Here is a 19,722-nt window from a genome sequence, read left to right on the forward strand (position 1 = left end):
CTAAATGGTACTATAGAAGTTCACCTATCTGCCATGCTTATTTCTTGGCTTGGGTGAGCTCTTTCCCCACATTATGTGGTCATGTCCAGAGGTTTCCCAACCTGTTAGCCTCTTTATGGCAAGACGTGTTAGCATGCTTAAAAATGTTAAAGAATGAACAATAGCCACACCTCTTGAGAAATTAATTTTGAAGCTGCTTTAGGTTTTATGTAACTCTGTTCTCTCCTCCTTAAAGCCTTAAGCCCTCAAACATGTCTATTTCTGTCTCACACTTTGCCTATTCATAAAAATGTAGTTATTTTGCTTGGATTTGCATTTTTTCTTTCTGTCGCACAGAGGCACATCAACATCCTTGAGCTGTGATCCTGGATTCACAGTCAGATGAGCACATGCTTCTCCCTCTCCCTGTCATTTTACCCCTATAAGTAAATGACCAGCCACTAGAATATTAGCATAGTTAGGATAGCCACACACATCACAGAAATGCTTTAGAAGAGACAAATTAAAATAAGTCAGGAGAAGTTCAATGATAATGTTATAAAGCTAATTGGGAAGAGATCCCTTACCACAGAACAAGGGAGAATGCAGGAATTTCTCCTGGGCTTGGCACGGTTGAGCACCATAGAACAGATGATGACTGAGAAGCCTGCGTATATTTTCCACAACCTTCCTATTTCTGCTCAGATATGCATGGCTCAGTCAACAGTCCATAAAACAGGTTTTCTCTATTTGTGCTTTTTTCGGGTGAGTGTTGTGGGGTGGTGGAGGTAGGGGAGTGGATTTATTAAGGAAAGGAGACCGGGGGATGAGGGGGGGAATTTACTGAAAATGGCAAAAACCAACAAAGTCCAAAGGGAAGAGTTTGTGTTTAACTGAAATTCACAGCAGAAGAAGGAATGGCAGTATGCACCTCAGACGCCATGCTGAGTTTGGACGCTCAGTATAGGCAGAGTGATGTCAGATGTCAGCCCTTCCACAAAAGCCCCTTTTAAATCTCTTTCTCTCTCTATTTCTGCAGGACTAGGTATTGTTCTCCTCTGGCAAGGCTTTAAACTCCACCCCACTACAGATCCTTTTCGATTTTTTCCTCCTCTCTGGTTGCTAAATTAACACCAAGCTCACAGGCTCAGATTATCTTTGCCTGAAGGATGGCAGTTGTGTGCTCTGTGTGCTCAGTAAGATGACAGTTCATCAGCCCAGTTGAAATGCAGTCTTTTAGGATTTGTGCTGTTTCTCTCAAGCTCTGTGCTAATCCTCCTGTTATCATCACTGTCAGATTTGCTGACTACAATCAGTTTGTCACCCAAGGTAGGCACATCTGAAGACACTACCTCTATCTTACAGCAAGCTCTTTTGTTTGCAAAGAGCTAAACCTAATAAAGTTTTAAACTGTGAGTCACCTTTTATTAAATAAAGACAAAAGCCATCTGTCACCTTCCATCTAGGTATTTGCCAATTCGTAGGCAGGAAACAATTGATTTACTCCATTAGCTTCATAAACAAGAAAATGCAAGTCGAGGAATCCCAGTGATTTGTTCACTGGTCAGTGATGCAGCCAGGATTAGACTGAAGGACTCAGCGAAATGTCTACAGGGAAAGAGGCGAGCAGTTAGAAACATCTTTCGCTCCACTTCACCCATAGGTACATGTCTACACACACACACTTTGACTCCACTAATCTTGGATTTGTGACAGAAGCAAGCTGGAGGAAGAAGACTTTAGGCAGTAATGTAACAAGCTAGGGCAAATTATATTCAATTCCTTCTAGGGAGAGCTATTTTGGAAGAAACACTTTGATAGATAAATAAAGGTAAAGAATGGGGTCCTAAAGTCTGCTCAACCTGCAAATGATGACTTCTAAATGTTGTGCATTAGACAAAGAGAGGACTTTATGTTGCTTGGAAAGGAGAAAGAGAGAAAAGTGGGGTGGGGAGGGAAATTTTAGCGAGTGACATGGTAGATGGCTATGGTTTGAAAGAAGAGACCTTTTCTTATGACTCTTAACTGTTTGGTAATTTTAGCCAAACTTAAAATACTTTGTGTGGAAATTTTCAGTTCTGTTGAAACCAGTGAGATGCTTAATTTTTTTGTGCAGATTGACCTACAGTGAAGGTTACTGCTCTTATTGAGCTTATATTCAAGAGAGGATAAAGACAAATAAATTAACAAATGTATACACAATATAATTTAGTAGAGTGATAAGTATTATAAAGAAAATACAGGCCAGCCCAGTGGCACAGCAGTTAAGTTCACACGTGCTGCTTTGGTGGCCTGGGGTTTGCCCGTTCAGATCCCAGGTGTGGACCTACGCACCACTTGTCCAGCCATGCTGTGGCTGGGGTCCCACATATAAAGCAGAAGAAGATGGGCACAGATGTTAGCTCAGGGCCAGTCTTCCTCAGCCAAAAAAAAAGAAAAGAAGCCAGGGTATTGAAAATTGTTGACTGAGGTTAGGCTGGCTACAGATGATGAGAAAAGGACTCATAAATGAAGTGACCTTTATGCTGACAGAGCAAAGGTGAGAAGATGCCCTTCTTTCTTCTGAAATAATTCATATTCAAAGGTTTTGCTAGTTGACTGTAGGAAATACAAAGATGAAAATGACCGTTCTGATCTGCAAAGAGCTTAAGATCTAAGAGGAGGAACAGGATACAACAAAAGTATATAAGGCAATTAATAAAGTTCTATACACTCATTCAGAAATACCTCTTTGACACGTGTCCTGCCGGAACTAATCTCTATGAGAACAGAAAGAATGACTGGCTAGTTCCACGTTAAAGAATTCTTCCTGACAAGGAAGAGTATACCAGTCAAGTCTCTTGGTTGCAAACTTTGGAATCAAACACAGGCTGCCTTAATCAAAAGGGAGAATGATTGAGCGAGCCTAGAGGGGCTCTCAGAAGTGGTGAGAAAATGGAAGAACACTCGGGAAAACAGACAGGAAACAAATGGTGTCTTAAGATTATGCAGAAGCAGAAATCTGGCCAACATGCCACCATGTCACCATTTCTCTCTGCCACAGTTGATGCTGCGGACACTGCCTCTGTGACTGAACCCAAGCCTGGCGGAAGCACTCATGGACAGTACTGCATCAAGTAAATTCTGACTGTCCTGTGCTCTTGAATCACTGCTACTAAGTTCAAAGTCCTAGGCGAGTGCATCCAGTCTGACGAGCCAACATACCTTTCCCTTTCCAGACTCAGGGGGCGGGGAAAGGGCGTCTCTGCCTGGTCCCCTTTGGTTTCCATAGTGAAAGATAAAGCTCTGCATTTTACTAAGACTCACAAAATAGGGATTCTCCGGAAATAGGAAAGAGGATTGGATTCTCAGCAGTAAAAATGACAAATACCCAATATACTTCACCATTTTTGGCTGCCCAACATCTACGTACACCTTTATCCTCATAGTAATATTCCAAAATAAAAAGCTCTTGCCTAATGTGATTAATAGTTGTATTGTCAAAAATCACACTCACCCTACGCCAAGACCAGAATCCCTTCCATCTTTTCCACTTAAATTAAATTCTTCCATCTCCAGCTCTGTCACGATCCCACTTCACTTGTGTCTGATTTAGAGCCTATACCACTATTCTCCCTGGACCAACAGCATTATCATCACTTGGGAACTTGCTAGAAATGCAAATTCTTGGGTCCAAACCCACACCTATTGAATTAGAACCTTTAAGCATAGTGTACAGCAATCTAAATTTTAAAAAGCTCTCCAGGTGATTCTAAAAAGCCATTGGCTTATAGAACTTTCCATGATGATGGAAATATTCTATATCTGCATCAGCCAATTTGGTAGCCGCTAGTTACACGTGGCTATTGAGCAGATGCGAGTATGGCTGAGGAACTGAATTTTTAATTTTCTTTAATTAATTTAAATAGCCACATGTGGCCAAGGGTTATCATATTGGACAGTGGAGGGCTATAATGTTAACCACTGCAGACACACAATAGTAGGAAAAAAGGAGAGAAAACATACAAGGTGTTAAAATATATAAATTACACGTGATGTGACAAGGAAGAAAATACTGATAGGAGCTTCAGTCCTGTTTAAGAGGAGCTTTAGCCTTGTAACTAACCTGTTTAGACTGGTCACAAGAAGGGGGATCGGTTATAAGAGGGTACCTTGTATTTATAACTTACACATTTTCTATTGCCTTTGTTTTCAGTCAGCACCTCTGCTGCTCAGAGCCCTTGAAGTGGTTTAATGACACAAAGATTTACTCTGGAGGGATCCTGATCCTGGTTGGCCCCCTCCATCTTGTGTGACTAGTAGTCTTCCACTGGCTTTTACCATTGGACATGGTAGTACAAGGAAGGGCCTCAGGCCTTCCTCAGTCCCATCAATCCTCCTTCCTTGCCCATTGGTGAAATAGCCATTCTTGGCCAGCTTAGTAGAGTTAGTTCTCATCCTATCCAAAATCATGTCTTTTACTATTTTCCCAGTAGTATGAGCTACTGGGGAGCAGACCGTCTGCGCTGGGCTCTTTGATGCACCTCCCTGATCCCCTAATTCCCCTTCTGGACTGAAAGACCTAAGACTCCAACTGCTAAGAGGGCTGCTAGCACACAGGCCTCGGCTGTCATCCCTCTTTGGGGATTGCTCAGCTGAAGAGAATCATCTCATTAATTGCACACCCTCTCTTAGGGCGGCCCACATCCAATGACTGATTGACTCAGGGGTGGAAAGGCCTGTCCCTCTTACCCAACCTAGGACAGTTATAAAGGATCAACCCATCTTAGTTACCCATAGGGTCGGCTGAAGTTTCCTGAGTCCACAATACAGCTTGACTTCATCTTCTGCCAAGTCTTCCATCTCTTCTGGTCCACAGATCTCAAGAGCACTCTGATAACTCTGCACACTAATCACCTCAGGGTCGACTTCCTGAGGAAATCCTCCTGCAAAGCTGTCTTGTTTCAATTCTGAGGAATAATTGTTGTATTTAATGTGAGAAGCAATCCTTCCTTGGGCATTAAAATCCCAATACCCCAGAAATCCAGTTGCAGGAAGAAGAAGTCAACATTCTGTGAGTAGATCTGTTTTTCTGAATGCGTGTATTCTGACATGAAAGTAACCACCGTATATATTTTTTCCTGGTTCAGAGCATCTATCACATCGACACTTCTGCGCCAGTCTCTCAGGGCATTGTGCCCAAGCTGGAACCATAATTAAGTTGTCAATCATCCTTTCTCTATTTTCCTAAGGCCAGCTGCGTTTGAATACATGGTGAGACCATTGACTCTCTTTGGGATCATAATGGGAAGCAAGATTTTACTTCCCACCAAGACTCATATAAAAAGGAACTCCCTTCAAATGGGAAGGTGGTTTAAACACACACAACTAAAATGTTGACATATTGTTGTGGACACTGGATGGCAAGGAATTATGCATGATGGAGTAAATAAACTCTAACTGGGAAGGACAAGAGCAACACACATGTAGCTCGGTAAGCACTAGGCGGGTTCATGATGTGGAAACCAGTCTGATTTGTCACAAAATTGAAGGCAAATATTTACACTTAAAAATTTTTTAAACTATTAGAAATAATAAACAAATAGAGTTGCAGGGCACAAAATCAACATACAAAAATCAGTTGGGTTTCTACACACTAATGACAAAATAGCAGAAAGAGAAACAAGAATACAACCCCATTTACAATCGTAACAAAAAGAATAAAATACCTAGGAATAAATTTAACCAAGGAAGTGAAAGACCTATGCACTGAAAACTATAGAACATTGTTGAAAGAAATCTAAGACACAAAGAAATGGAAAGATGTGCTGTGCTCATGGGATTGGAAGAATTAACATAGTTAAAATGTCCATACTTCCTACAGCAGTCTACAGATTCAATGCAACTCCTATCAAAGTGCCAGCGGCGTTCTTTCATGGAAATAGAACAAAGAATCCTAAAATTTATACGGAATAACAAAAGACCCCAAATACCAAAGCAATCCTGAGAAAAGAACAAAGCTGGAGGCACCACAGTCCCTGATTTCAAAATATACCACAAAGCTATAGCAATAAAAACAGCGTGGTACTGGCACAAAAACGGTCACACAGATCAATGGAACAGGATCGAGGGGCCAGAAATAAATCCACACATCTATGGACAGCTAATCTTTGACAAAGGATCCAAGAACATACAGTGGAGAAAAGAGAGTCTCTTCAACAAATGGTTTTGGGAGAACTGGAGCCACATGCAAAAGAATGAAAGTAGACTATTATCTTACACCATATCAAAAAATTAACTCAAAATGGATCAAAGACTTGAATGTAAGACCTGAAACCATAAAACTCAGAGAAGAAAACATAGGCAGTACACTCTTTGACATCGGTCCTAGGAATACCTTTTTGAATGCCATATCTACTCAGGCAAGGAAAACAAAAGAAAAAATAAACAAATGGGACTACATCAAACTAAAAAGCTTCTGCACAGCAAAGGAAATCATCACGAAACAAAAAGACAACCCACCAAGTGGGAGAAGATATTTGCAAATTGTATACCTAATAAAGGGTGAATATTCAAAATATATGGAGAACTCACGTAACAGCAACAAGAAAACAAACAACACAATTAAAAAATGGGCAAAGTATCTGAACAGATATTTCTCCAAAGAAGATATACAGATGGCCAGCAGGCACATGAAAAGATGTTCAATATCACTAATTATTAGGGAAATGCAGATCAAAATAACAGTGAGATATCACCTCACACCCATCAAAATGACTACTATTAAAAAGACAAGAAATAATAAGTTTTGGAGAGGATGTGGAGAAAAGGGAACCCTCCTATACCGCTGGTGGGAATGGGAACTGCCGCAGCCACTACGGAAAATAGAACTGCTATATGATCCAGCTGTTTCATTTCTGAGTATTTATCTAAAGAACATGAAAATGCTAATTCAAAAAGATATATGCAACCCTATGTTCATTGCCACATTATTCACAACAGCCAAGACTTGGAAACAACCTAAGTGCCCATCAACAGATGAATGGATAAAGAAGATGTAGTATTTGTATACAATGCAATACTATTCAGCCATAAAAAAGAGAAAATCTTGCATTGTCAACAACATGAATGGACCTTGAGAGCGTTATGCTAAGTGAAATGTCAGACAGAGAAAGCCAAATACCATATGATTTCACTCATATGTGGAAGATCAAACAACAATAACAACAAACAGACACGTAGATCCAGAAACTAGACTGGTGGTTACCAGAGGGGAAGGGGGCGGGGGAGGAGGGCGAAAGGGATGATTCACGCATGTGTATGTTGATGGTTTGGGTGATGAACATGGTTTGGGTGGTAATCTACACAGAAATCAGAATATAATAATGATATACACCTGAAATTTACATAATGTTATAAACCAATGTTACCTCAATAAGAAACAAACAAAATCTATTCTATTTGAATCATTGTGAAAACTTCATTTTGAAAATCAGCAGCAGTTGGGTATAACAAACTCACATATAGACAGAATTTAATTTGTTTTGCTTCTTGCCCGGCTTAAATATGAAGTAAAAGTATCCTTAAGTTTTTTTCACATATATGTGAATTTTATATACTCATACATACACAGTCGTACAATCATAAAAGTAAGATCAGGGAAGTCTTCCCAGAGTACCCGATACTGAAGTTTTATTACAAAGGTAAGATTTCTCCCCGAGAAGAACACTGTGTTAATCAGTAGAGACGCTGTATTAATTACCAGTGTATGGAGGTAAGAGAAAGCATCATATATTATAAAACCATAAGACATTTAGTGTGGCTAGGAGATGGTACGTGTGAATGAGAATGGCAAAAAACAGGGTTAGAAATGAATGAGCATCAGCTCACAAAAGGCATTGTATGTCATGCCGACAAGTTTGGATTGTGTTCTGCGCTTCAGCACCACACCCTCACAGACGTTATCTCCAAGACGGCACCATAACTCAATCTTCAATCACCATTCCTCTCATTCTGCTAGGGTCAACTGCTTCTGGGTACAAGAAAAACATCTTTTTATACCTAGATTTAGCTAAAATAAGTAGGCATTTCACAGAATTTAAGTAATAGGATAAAAAGAATTGATTTTTATCGTATTATAACAGTCGTACAGGAAAGTACACAATTCATAAACTATACATTCTAGGTTGTGAAATCATAGAAAATATATATATTGGTCTCTGTCCCTGATTCCTGGCAAGAGCTCCTAAAATCCACGTAATTTCCTAAGTGAGAAAAACCTAAGAGCATCATCTGTTCTAAGATTTAGTCTTTGACTCTGGTTCCTGACACAAAAACTCAGAAATCCCTTGGAATTTCCTCAGTGATAGGAGTCTTTTGTTCTAATGAAGCAACTCTTGGTGGGCTACTGGATGGAGGCTGGCCACCAGAAAGACGAAGCATGATTAGAAGCTTGGAACGTTCAGCCTACCTCCATCCTCCAGCCAGGGAAGAGGGACTGGAGATTGAATTAACAATCACACATGCCTATGTGATGCAGCCTCCTAAGAATCTCCAAAAGGTGAGGTTTGGAGAGCTCCTGGGTTGAACACACCTTCGTGTCGGGAGGGTGGTCCACTCCAACTCCACGAGGATAGAAGCTCCTGCACGCAGGCCCCTTCCAGCCCTCACCCTAGACTAAGATAGACTACGAAGAAGGACCCGGCCACCCACTTCCAAATAAATTGACCATGAAAACCCTGTGAATAGTCACAGAACATTGTCCAATACAGGGCCAGAAGGTCAGAGAATGATGCAGAAAAGACCAGGCAGTGTTTGGCTCCGCTGCACACAGGGTCTCTAGGAGTTGGAATCCACTCCACAGCACTAACAACAACAAGGTGTTGTGCATGCCCTGACGGTTGAGTTTTCTTTTTGTAATGCAAGTGCCTGACTTACACTTTGATTGCTGAGGCATCCATTTCAATGAAAGCTATCTCCAATAAACACATTGCCAGCCACATGATTAGATGAAGAGCCAGGACATGCACCCCCACTCCCCACCATGAGGCTCCTTTGTTTTAGAAGTCCTGATTGATTTAGATAACTGGCCATTTGGGTTGCTTATTATTATTTTTTTTTCCTTTTTCGCTCTTCCCTCGCTTTAAAGTCCTGCTCTATATTTTAAATTCACCAATAAAGAGTGAGCCCACAAAACCCTGGAACCCCACCCTCAACCCCAGTGAAAGCAGAATCCCAGGCCTGCTCTTTCTGCTCCCCTCCCCCACCCTCTTTGTGTGGCCCTAGCTGTGCCTGGTACTCTCCAGGGCCTCTAAGCAATAAACTCCTTTTTCTCCAAAGTTTCCTAATAGTTATTGCTCAAGGGCATTTTGCAATCATAATAAGAACCAAGAGGGCAGGTCCAATCACAGCACTGGTTTGGAAATGGGGAATATCTGTGAGAAACTCATGGCTGGGCGAGTGCCCCCAGGCTTTTCTAGCCCATAGCATTATCAGTAGGCTGATATGGGCACAAAACAGTAGGCTAATTTTGCTTGGTTTTGAACATTATATATATGGGATCATTCAATGTATATTCTTTCGTGTCTGATTCCTTTGCTCAGCAGGGGGTGTGTGTGTGTGGGTGTGTGTGACCCATGTCGTTGTGAATAGAAGTATTTTGTTCATTTTCATTGCTGAATAGCATCCATTTTGTGAATACATCACACAGTTTACTTATTCATTCTACTGTTGACAGACATGCGAGTTGCTACCATTTTGCAGTGATGATGACTAGTGTTTCTATCAGCACTTTTGTACATGACTTTTGTTGCTATATATACACGTGTCTGTAGTATGTATACCCAAGGGTAGAATTGCTGGTTCATTGTATAGATATGCTTAGCTTTAGTAAAATTCTGCCACAGTTTTCCAAAATGGTTATATCGCTTTACATTTCTACCAATAGCATATATAAATTCCAGTTACGCCACATGCTTGCCAATGCTTCATATTATTAATTTTTAAAATTTTAACCATTTTGATGAGTGTGAATATGGAAACTTTAAAATATTCTATTCAATCCCGCATTCCTAAGATGCAAAAAGGAATTAGACACAATCCACATTACTCCAAGACCTTCTTGACATTCTTTTAAAATAATTCCATGACTTAATTAGTGCTTTTCCTCAAAGTCAACTATGCTTATATAAGAAATTGTCTGAGAAAGACAATTCCAGGACACTTTAAAGCCCACAAGAAATTACTATAGAATACTAAATCCATGCACAGGTGAGAAATTTGTTCTAAAATTTTGGTATAACTAATTTAATTACCCTGAGGAAAAACCTTGAGGCAGTTCACATGTTAACAAGACTCTCATTAGCAATGTACCTATAAAGTGCTGCAACTATAATAAGACATTAAAAACGTTCACCTATATCAGTTAGTAAGGAATTTCACTATAAATAGAAATAAATACCAAAAAAAATTAGATTATTGCTTGAGTAAGCATCTCAGGTCAGATGCTTATTGGAGTCTAAATTGGAGTGTGATTACAAAGTAACTGTAACGGAGTATCTTTTTTTTCCCCTTCTTCTCTCCAAAGCCCCCCAGTACCTAGTTGTATATATTTTAGATGTGGGTCCTTCTAGTTGTGGCACGCGGGACGCCGCCTCAGCGTGGCCTAAGGAGTGGTGCCATGTCTGCGCCCAGGATCCGAATCGGGAAACCCTGGGCCACTGAAGTGGAGTGCGTGAACTTAACCGCTCAGCCACAGGGCTGGCTCCATAGAATATCTTTTAAGACAAAAGGAATATCTGAAAAATGACCTATTTCAAGCCACTTACCAAAATTAATAACTTAATAAGAAAGAGAAAAAGTGAGAATATTGTGTGCCATAGAGCTTCTATGCCCAACTTGGGGAACAAGGAGTTTTTTCTTCTCAAGACTTAGCCTACACACCACTGGAAACACCTAAGAGCCTCCTTCTGGGGGCAGGACAAAGAAAGGAGACGGGAAGAAAGAGAAGCAAAGATAATTTTTAGGTGGGCAAAGAGTCATTGGAATGACTCCAGTCTACCCCACTGGCCCATGATCAGCTCAGAAGTCAGTGGATGAGACAGCAATAGTGAGAATGGACCTCAGCTCCTAATCTTTCTGTCTGTGTCCTAGGTCATATGCTGCTTCTCTGTGGTGAACCTCTGGGACATTAGGGGCACGTTTGTATCTCGGACTGAGGAGAGCACTGCCAGAGGTAGACTCCTTTAAAAATAGACTTCCCATGTTGCTGAATGTGTTCACATTACGTTCATTCATACAACAAGCTTTGACTGAGGGTGCACGTGCCACACAAGTTGATGGATACATCATCGTGAAAAGACAGATAGGCCTGGCGACTGATATGTCATCACTGAGCCCTAGCCACTGCCTCCCTCCCAACTTCCCAAGTCAACTCCTGGAAAGCCATCATTTCGCCAGAAATGCTCTCCCAACTGCTTATCCTTACGGTCCAAAATAATACCACATGTATTAATGCTGTCCTGTATGAAAAACGTTTTCTGCCCATGGTTCTTTCAGAGTCTGCAAATACGCCGGGAAGATTAACCGCTTTCCCCTATAACAAAAGAGACCGGAGCAGCGTGTATGTGCTTAAGGCAAGGAGGAAGAACGAGAGACAGATTCTTAAGGGAGAGGAAAATATCATGGAAAGGAAACATTTGGGAGATGTCTGAGAAAAGGTTAATCTCTTTCACAATGTTGCTTATGACATCACATAATTATCTCATGAGTGTAGATCCCTTGCTGATGAAGAAGGGAAAGAGAAAGAAGAGAAAAGGGCAAAGTGCGTGCAATCTACCCAAGGCACGTGGATTCTCATTAGGCGTCAAATGGTTTCTTTCTCACCGGGGCCTAAGGGCAGGTGGTTATTTTCATGACTGCTATATTGAAACAGTAACATTCTTCCTCCCTGGATTTTGCCCTGGTTTTCAAATAGTCTTCTCAGGAACCTGAAATGCATACTTAAAAATACTAGGGTAACATGATTATTATATTTGTTGCTATAATTTGATTACACTAATTCTCATGAAGAACAGAGTATTCTTTTTTTTTTTTCTAGATTGGCACCTGAACTAACAACTATTGCCAATCTTTTTTTTTCCTGCTTTTTCTCCCCAAGTTCCTCCCAATACATAGTTGTATATTTTTTTTAGTTAGGGGTCGTTCTGGTTGTGGCATGTGGGACACCGCCTCAGCATGGCCTGATGAGTGTCTGTGCCCAGGAGCCCAGGATTCGAACCAGCTAAACCCTGGGCCACCGAAGTGGAGTGCATGAACTTAACCACTTGGCCATGGGGGCAGCCCCCAGAGTATTCTTAACAACAATCAAAATAATAGAAGAGGAAAATAGTAAAAAAAAGTCACTATTCACAAATATACGTTGTCTCTAAGAATGTGACTCAAATCGATGTGCATACATATCTGCTCACCTGCCAGAATTTCTCCATGAGGTGTGTCATGTGGTGCAAATTAGGAAAATGACATCTCTAATGAGATAAACTCTTGCGAAAATATTCCCTGAACTTAGAGTTTTCATTGGGAAGTTTTTGCTAGTAAAATTTTATTGATGGAGCTTATACGGCTTAACCAGGTCAAATTTGATGATATTCATATCCTTAAGAGTTGAGAATGATTGCTCTGTCATTGGGCCTGGAGTTATTATTAGGCAATGATAGAAAATGCAGAGAAGATTTGGTATAATCATAAATTTTCAATGTCCCTCTCCTGTCTGTTGGGGTATAGAACTGAAAAGCATTTTCCTTGCATAATTTAATTAACCTGTCACTTTATTTTGGAGGCTTGCTAATTCATGATCCAAAAGGACTGATTTACTGAGCATTATGAGGACAAAAGCTGGATGCTAAAAAGAATTAAACAGTATAAGCATAATGTAAGAGTAGAATTATTTTTGAATTAACATCAATTATAAAATGAGTTCAAAAAATTATTTATGGCTTAAGCTGGAAAGTCTGTGGTTTATTGACCTGAATTTTTTTTATCTGACTAGAGTTTCCTGTTATTTCTTACTGAAGAGTTAAAATAATATTGAAGAATACTAATAGTAATCCTTTAATAGTGCCAATTATTTAACATATACTATGCTGATTTCTATTTACAGAAGCATTTTCCAGTCTCACAAAAAGTTGCAAAGTAAAAATTATTATTAACAATTATCAAAACCATGCTCAGGGAATACTATTATTCCAGCTTAGTTTACAAAACTTATTATGGTGCCAGAAGAAAAGGAAAGAGTCTATGAAAAATGGCAAAATGGACACCTTTGAATTTGGGAGACTCAATTCTTAAAAAAATTTTAGTTAATAAGAATCAATTGAGAGCCAGCCCTGATGACCCAGTGGTTAAATTTCTGTGCATTCTGCTTGGGCAGCCTGGGTTCAGTTCCCCAGTGTGGAACCACACCACTCGTCTGTCAGTAGCCGTGCTGTGGTGGTGGCTCACATAGAAGAACCAGAAGAACTTAGAACTATACACAACTGTGTACGGGGCTTTGCAGGGGGAAGGGGGAAATGGAAGGAAAAAAAAGGAGGAAGAAAAAAAGTTAACAACAGATGTTAACTTAGGGTGAAACTCCTCCTGCAAAAAAAAAATTTCTTATAAAAGAATCAATTGAAAAAGGTCTCCTAAACGTCAGTTTCCCAAACAACATCTAAGAGATATTCTCTTTTAGAACATCAGGAAGTTATCTCGGAAACTAAAAACCATGTATCCTTTAATAGCTGGGAGGATTTATAAGAGGAGAAGACTGAGTGACACAGGGAGAAGAAATGTTAGTTGTGAGGGAAACAGCCATAACTCTTGGCCTTTGAACCTCAGTCCTTTCCTTGTGAGGGATTAGGGCTGGGCTGTGTGGAGCGGAAGCATAGCACTTGCACAATAGGGAAGAGAGGGTCTTAACTGAAGGGTGTGAGTTGGGTGGGGTCCTTTTGCATACTCCAGAAAGTTCCAGTTATGCTTCTGTGTTCTTGCAGGAGGTCATTATGAATGGAGTCAGGCGGAACTGCAAGGAGGTGGTCCCCATAGTGTGTGAGGGGCATTACTGAGATGGTTGGGCTCTGTTTACATGCAACAATCACTACTCTCAGATCTAGGTAACAGGGACCCCCACCCTTACCTCCAACTGACCCCCACATTATAGAGGGCCCCCCTTGACCCTCTTCTGACAGTGCCTCACCTCACAGAGTAAAAGTCTGTGGCACCAACACAACACGAACACCTGGAGCCCAGCCCCTCTCCTTCTAGATCATGCGTGGTACATAGGATCTCAGAATTCCATGCACAATTGCCCTGAACTCACTTCCAGGCCCATGAGACTCTCTTAAGTTCTATTCCCTTAATGATGGACCAAACCACGCATATGATCATCTTTATACCTAAGAGATAGTCAAAGGGAGGCTGTGTGCAAGCATGTGGACAGAGTTGGGACATGCATGCATCTGAGGCACCTCTTGGTATGGGATGAAGCCAAATACAGGAAGAGAGGTATTCCAGCTAGGGGCTAGGCACTAGGACATGCTTTTTACTCATTTCCATGTTCCAACACAGGGTACCAAGGAGTCCAAGAATTCTAATGAATGTCTTATCCTTCCAGAGCATTATGAAGGTATATTTGACAAAGCAGGAGAACAGAACATATTTTATTTAACAGATTGTGAGCTTGACTTATAAAGTTAAATATTCAGACAACCTCAGGTGGATTTCCAGTTGTACTCCTGGCCCAGGCCCTGCTGTTGTTAGGGATGGGCATACCAAATATTCTAGATAAAACTATTTAAGTTTACATTCCCTAAGAGTATAGACTCTTTCATCCTTAGCACCTAGCACAGTGCCTGATGTATAGTAAGTACTCAATAAATATTTGTGGACCAAAGGACTAAATGTGATTTGTTCTTGTAAGCTAAATAGTGAAAAATCACATCTCTGGAGCAGAAGCTTCTAGAGTGGGAGGTAAAAGCCAACATTTTCTATAACAACAGAGAGTACACTACATATGTAAATCACTTACCAATATTTCTGTCATTTAGTAAATCCAGAGTAAATGTCACCTATCATTGCAGTCATGTGCCACATGGTGAGGTCCTAGTCAACAACGGATCACATATACAACAGTGGCCTCATAAGATTATAATGGAGCTGAAAAATTCCTATTGCCTGGGATCTCATAGCTGTTGTAATGTTGTAGTGCAATGCATTGCTCATGTTTTTGTGGGGATGCTGGTGTAAACAAATCTACTGTGCTGCTAGTTGTATAATTATGTACAGTACATAATACTTGATAATGATAACAAATGACTATGCTACTGTTTATGTATTTACTATACTATACTTTTTATCTTATTTTAGAGTATACTCTTTCTACTTATAAAAAAGGTTTATTGTAAAACAGTATGCTGTGTTATGCCAGCAACAGCCTCACACATCTCGAGTTTACTGCATCTCCTGATTGCCTTATTTTCTCTTGTGCTTGATTTTATCTCATGTTGTTTTGTTCATCACGGCCCCTAAGTGTACCAAATCCACTGCTAATGTTGCCAGTAAGAGGCCACATTGAGTGACTGACCTTAAAACAAAATTAAAAGTGATTCAGGACTATGAAGGTGGAAAAGCAGTGATGGTTATTGCTCATCAGTCGGGCATGTCCCATTCCACCAAAGCTATGATCTTAAAGAACAAGAACAAAGTGACAGAAGCTGTTATAAAGGCAATGAGACTAAGAAAAATTCAAGAAGGGCCTATATCAGACATGGAGAAACTTTTAATGACCCGAACTGAAGACTGTGGGACAGAAGTGTATCCCTCTTGGCCCCATGACGATCACGGCTAAAGCACAAAGATTGTCTGCAACGTTGAAAGAAGAGGCCAGACCTGACTATGATGTTGAATTTACTGCTAGCTCTGGGTAGTTTAAATGACTCAAGAAGCATTATTCATCACATAGTGTGAAAGTGAGCACTGAGTCCGTGCGTGCTGATGTGAGGGCAGCTGAAGAATTTTTGGAAACTCTAGATACGATGACTGTGGAGGAAGATGACTGCCAGAGCAAATACTCAATATGGGTAAAACCTCCCTATTCTAGAAATGAATGCTGAACGGACTTTCATCATAAGGAGGCCAAGTCAATCCCAGGTTTCAAGGCTTTTAAGGACAGGATGACAGTCTTATTTGGGGGCAATGTTGCAGGCTACAAATTGAAACCCCTTGTGATCTAGCATAGTGAGAACCCCAGGGCCTTCAAGCATATCAACAAGCACACACTGCCAGTGTACAGTTCTTATTGTCAGTGGAGCAATAAGAAGTCATGAATGACACAGCTTCTCTTCCAAGACTCTCTCCTGAATTGCTGGGCCAGCAAAATGGAGAAGTACTCTTTGGAGAATAGCATGCCTTGCAAGATTTTGCTTATTGTTGATAATGCGCCCAGACATCCTCCTTTTATTGGTGATCTTCGTCCCAATATCAAAGTGGTGTTTCTCCAAAGACCACCTGTTTCATCCAACAAATAAACCAAGGAGTTATAGTAGCTTTTAAGGCCTATTATCTGGGGAGGACCTTTGCCCAGGCTATTGCTGCAGCTGAGGAAAACCTTACTTGGGCTTGGGTTGAGGTCACAAAAGAGTGTATGAAGGGCATCTGGAAGAAGATACTCAAGAGGTTCATCTGTGACTTCAAAGGATTTGCCAAGGATGAGGAGGTTGCCAAAATCAACAAGCCTGTGGTTGAGATGGCAAACAACTTTAAGCTGGGTGTGGATGAGGATGACATTGAGGTGCTCCTAGAGGTGGTTCCTGAGGACCTGACTAATGAAAAGTTGAAACTGGAATAGGAATGCGGAGCTGAAGAAGAGGCAAGAGAAAAGGAAACTGAGGGAGAAAAAAAAGAAGAACCTCCAAGAAAATTCACAGTGAAAATTTTAGCAGAAGCTTTTGCAGACCTCAACAAGCTCCTTAAAATGTTTCGAAACATGGACCCCAGCAGCAAAAAGTTTTCATTAACAGAGAGGAATATTTATGGTGCATTATCTGCTTACAATCAAATCTATCATGGAAAAAAGAAACAAACCAAGCAAACCACCATGGACACATTTCTGAAAAGAGTGGCACCTCCTCAAGAAGAGCCTCAGGCAGGTCCTTCAGGAGGTGTTCCAGAAGAAGGCATTGCCATCATAGGATATGACAGATCCACGTGTGTTATTGCTCCTGAAGACCTTCCAGTGGGACAGCGATATTGATGATCCTGACCCTGTGTAGGCCTAGGCTCATGCGTGTGTTTGTGTCTTAGTTTTTAACAAGAGTTTAAAAATAAAAAAAGTTAAAAATTTTAAAACTAGACAAAAGCTTACAGAATAAGGATATAAAAAAAGAAAATATTTTTCTACAGCTGAACAATGTCTTTGTGTTTTAAGCTAAGTGTTATTACAAAAGAGTCAAGAAGTCAAAAAATATTAAGAAGTATATAAAGTAAAACAGTTACCGTAAGCTAATGTTAATTTATCATTGCAGAAAGAAAAATGTGTTTTATAAATTTAGGGTACCTCAGTGTACAGTGTGGACAACGTCTGCAGTAGGGCACGGTGATGTCCTGGGCCTCCACATTCGCTCACCACTCACTCACTCACTCACCCAGAGCAGCTTCCAGTCCTGCAAGCTCCATTCATGGTAAGTGCCTTATACAGGTGTATCATTTTTTATCTTATACACTGTATTTTATTGTACTTTTTCTATGTTTAGACACAAATACTTACTATTGTGGATTAATTGTACAGTCCATGAATTATGAATCCCAGACATTTCATCAGTCGAGACACTAAGTGTAGTTTGTGTAGTGGCTTTACAATATGTGATCAATTTCTTAACATCATAAACGTTCTCATGAAAAGATTTCTTGCTACCTGAATAATTTAGCGTGTATCCTAATTGGTTCCAGCCCTTGTCAAACTATTTACTTGATTAACTCGACAGCTATGACATGACATCCTCAGAGTGGACATAAATTTTATTTTAAACTATCTTTTAAGTGGGATAATTTTATTGCCCTCAAATTCTAGTCTGCCTGTTAGATTTTGTTTTTCATATTTGATGTTTTTGCAGGATTCTTCATCCACCCTCAGCCTTTGATTTTTAAAACACCCATGTAGGGTTCTTAAACATACTGCATACTGGAGCCAACAAAGGATTTGATGAAGTTACAAGGGGAAATACTATTTATATTTGATACATGAATGAGCGAATGAATCTCATTTCTTAAGAGAATCTGTCCAAAGGATGCAACGTCTATCCACTAGATTATCCAAGTTTATCCCCGAATGGAGTTTGCCCAAGTTTATTCCTAAGAAGTAACTGAGCTATAATTATTTCAGGCCTCTGCAAAAATCAAACAACAATACCGAGACTGGGTTAGACTCACACATACTCTTTGCCTTTTAAAAAGTCCAATACCACATTTACCTATTTGAACAATGTTTCTGTAATGAAACAAGGATTACAATGGCCCACCTAAATTTAATTTCAGAGAAACCCTTGCGTTTCCAGAAAAATTTATTTGGCAGTGGTGGGAAAGAGTATTTTATTGGAGTATTTGACTATGTAAGATGAAGTGAATCTCTTTCTTTAGTAGCTGACATAATTCAAGCCAACCTATTTCAAAAGAATAGAATTAGCTTGTTGTAGGGGACAGGAAAAACCTACCTATGTGTTTTTATTATACAGAGCTGTCTTTCATTTTAAGTTTTAATTCTCTTTTTTTTTGGCTTTAGCTTTAATTATATACACTACTCAAAATCCATTTAAGAATAGGAGGTATATAAATACTCTATAAATGCTAGTATAAACTCACAGAGGCAGCATTGCTGTGCATCTTCAGTACCTGCCTCGATGGCTGCATCCAGTCTGCTTGTAACATAAATATAGCCAATGAGTGAATCAAAGTGGGCAGAACATTTGACTATTTCACCGAAATCCAAAATTTTAATAACAGTTTGCAAAAATCACATGAGGCTATAATTTTCCAGAGAGAAATTATATCCTGGGCAACAGAAAACAAATTTCAGAGTTTCCTAAGCCCGTGCCATCTAATAGCATTACTGACTGGGTAACCAATTGACTTCACTGGCAGAGCCTGTTGCCTGGGCACAGGCACAGGGAGAGCAATAAGCAGGCCAATTTTCTGGAAAGTAAAGTAATTTGTTGTGTATCCTCTCTGCCACGCTCTTTCACCAAAGAGATACTTAAATATTTACGAGAATTTAGTTTAGTTTATCACAATAAAAATTTAAGCTAAGTGGGAAAAGCACATTTGTCTTCATCTTTCCAAATGTTGTGCCCTAGCATTCCTAGGAAAACACCCCTTTTCTCCATATATGCTTTCCTGTTGTTCACACTGAGCAGTTGCCTTCTTGCAGCTCTCTTGAGTCGTGTTGCCTCATGGAATGTCGGTTTAGCATCAGTAGACTGGAGAAATTGATCATGTGCAACTGTACCATGATCAACAAGGGCACTAAGTCAATCTGCTGTCCACTAGTCATTGTAGCCCCATGGGACTATATCAATAAGCCAATAGTCCTTCTAGAATTGTAAATGTAAGTGGAATGAATGATGGGAATTGTAGCAATACTGCTATGAATGTATATTGGTATAATACTGTATTTATATTTTTCACATTATCTCATTTGATCCTCTCAATTTCTGTGAGTTAGAGAAAATAATTATTAGT

The sequence above is a fragment of the Equus quagga genome, chromosome 8, assembly GCF_021613505.1.
Source record: "Equus quagga isolate Etosha38 chromosome 8, UCLA_HA_Equagga_1.0, whole genome shotgun sequence".
NCBI classification, from domain to species: domain Eukaryota; kingdom Metazoa; phylum Chordata; class Mammalia; order Perissodactyla; family Equidae; genus Equus; species Equus quagga.